General features: G+C 50.6%; 1 pseudogene; it reads left to right on the forward strand.

Annotated features, from left to right (window-relative positions):
* Window positions 1-940: 940 nt before the first annotated feature.
* LOC101973394 (transcription factor JunD-like) lies at window positions 941-1,950 on the forward strand (annotated as a pseudogene).
* The last annotated feature ends 363 nt before the right edge of the window (window positions 1,951-2,313 follow it).

The following is a 2,313-nucleotide window of genomic DNA, read 5'->3' on the forward strand; positions in this document are numbered from 1 at the left end:
TGATACCTTTTTATTTTTCAACTATTTCTCTGTAGTATAGTTTAAGGTCTAGTATTGTGATGCCTACTGATTCACTCATTTTGTTGAGAACTGCTTGGCTATTGTGGCTCTCCTATTTTTTCAAATTAATTTTATGTTTGCTTTTACTAGTTTTATGAAGAATGTCTTTGGGAGTTTAAAAGGAATTGCATTGAATCTGTATAACTATTTTTTTAGAATGACCATTTTGACTGATCATTCTGCTTTTCCAAGAGAATGGGACATCTTTACATCTTCTAAGATCTTAAATTTCTACCTTTAGTGTTCCTTAGTTTTTATTGTAGAAGTATTTTTCCTGATTTTTAGGTTGATTCTGAAGTATTTTATTTTATGCTTTCTTTTTCTTTTTTGAGGCTATTGTTAATTGAGTGGTTTTCCTAATTTTTTTTACAGTGGATTCACTGCCTAATTATAGAAATGCATTTGTTTTATGGGTGTTTATTTTATATTATGCTATTTTGCTAAATTTATTCATTAGTCAAGAAAGTTTTCAGGTCAATTTTTTGGATTTTCTAAATATAGAAGCATGTCATTAGAAAAGGATGGTAGTTTGAGTTTCTCTTTTTCTCTTCATTTATCTTTAATTCTTTGATCTAATTGTTTTGGATAGTTTTTCAATGATGATGTAGAATAGAAGTGGCAAAAAGGGGCATTATTTTTCTTTTCTTTTTTTTTAAAATTTTTAGAGGGAATGCTTTAAATTTTTCTCCCTTAAGAATAACGTTTCCTAGGAGCCTCTGCCATTGGAGGTCCAGGCACAGCTGCAGCTGCCTGTGCGGGAGCAGGGTCAAGTGTAAGGTGGTGGGGGGCGTGGATCCTCAGGTAGGCCAGGCCACTCCCCCACCACCACTTGGGCCAGCCTGGTGGCGGAGGCTGAGGATGGAAACACCTTTCTAGGGCCATGAGGCACTGCGCCAGTGGCAATGGCGGCAACTTAGCATGCAGGCCGCCTGTTCCCCTGAGGCCCCTGATGGCGCGGCCAGAAGCAGCAGCACCACCTATGGGCCCCCTGCGTGCAGATGGCGCCCCCAGCGTGGTGCCCCCCGTGGCCTGCTCTCCACGCTGAAGTGAAGCTGCTCAAGCTCGCCTCTCCTGAGCTGGAGTGCCTGATCATCCAGTCCAATTGGCTGGTCACCACCACGCTGATGAGCACGCACTTCCTCTACTCCAAGGTGGTGGCAGCGAGGAGCAGAAGTTCATGAAGATATTGTCAAGGCTCTGGAGGATATGCACAAGCAGAACCAGCTTGGCGCAGCCACCTGCAGGAGAACCCTCTGTCAAGGCATTGGAGGCACCCACACACTGCAGAGAGCTGGCCCTGGCCAGGGGCGCGCCAGAGGCACCGGTCTAAGCAAACCTGAGCAGCTATGCGGGTGGCGCCACTAGTGCTGGAGGCACCCACACACTGCAGAGAGCTGGCCCTGGCCAGGGGCGCGCCAGAGGCACCGGTCTAAGCAAACCTGAGCAGCTATGCGGGTGGCGCCACTAGTGCTGGGGGCGCTGCAAGGCCCGCCTTTGCTGCCTGTCCCGTTCACTTCCCACCATGCCACCCCTGGCTCACTGGGGCCTCTATGCCTGGCCATGCTCAAGGACAAGCCTCAGATGATGCCAGTTGTGCGAAGCTTTGGTGAGAGCCCGCCGCTGTCGCCCATCCACATGGATATGCAGGACCGCATCAAGGCGAAGCCCAAACAGCTACTCAACAGCATCGCAGCCTCCAAGTACAGCAAACATAATCTGGAGCTAATCTCGTGCCTAGAGGAGAACGTGAAGACGTTCAAGAATCAGAACATGGAGCTGGCCTCCCATGTGAGCCTGTTGGGCGAGCAGGTGGCCCAGGTCAAGCAGAAAGTCCTCAGCCACGTCAACAGTGGCTGCCAGCTTCTGCACCAGCACCAGGCGCCCGCATAATGAGCCTGAGCTTGGGATTCATGCATGACCCCCTCCTTGAGGGGCGAGTTGGTGGGGGGGCTTGGGCTCCTAGTACTTGGAGAAGTTGTGGCCCTGACGACCTTCTCCCTGAGGATGCCCAGGACATGGAGAAGGCATGGTCCCCGGGGATATCCCCGGGGGTTCCCAGAACTTGGAGAGGGCACCCTGGACTCTGACAAGTTGGACCCCTTCCCTGCTCCTTAGGGGTCGAGCACATGACGCCCCGTTCACGCTGCCTCTGTTCCCCCTCGAGCTGCCCCTGTTGCCCAAGCTTCTCTGTGTTGCACAAACCTGAGCACCCTGGCTGCTGCTGTGTAAGCGGGCTCTTGGGGAGCAGCCTCC

Source organism: Ictidomys tridecemlineatus, chromosome 12 (assembly GCF_052094955.1).
Source record: "Ictidomys tridecemlineatus isolate mIctTri1 chromosome 12, mIctTri1.hap1, whole genome shotgun sequence".
In the NCBI taxonomy this organism is placed as follows: domain Eukaryota; kingdom Metazoa; phylum Chordata; class Mammalia; order Rodentia; family Sciuridae; genus Ictidomys; species Ictidomys tridecemlineatus.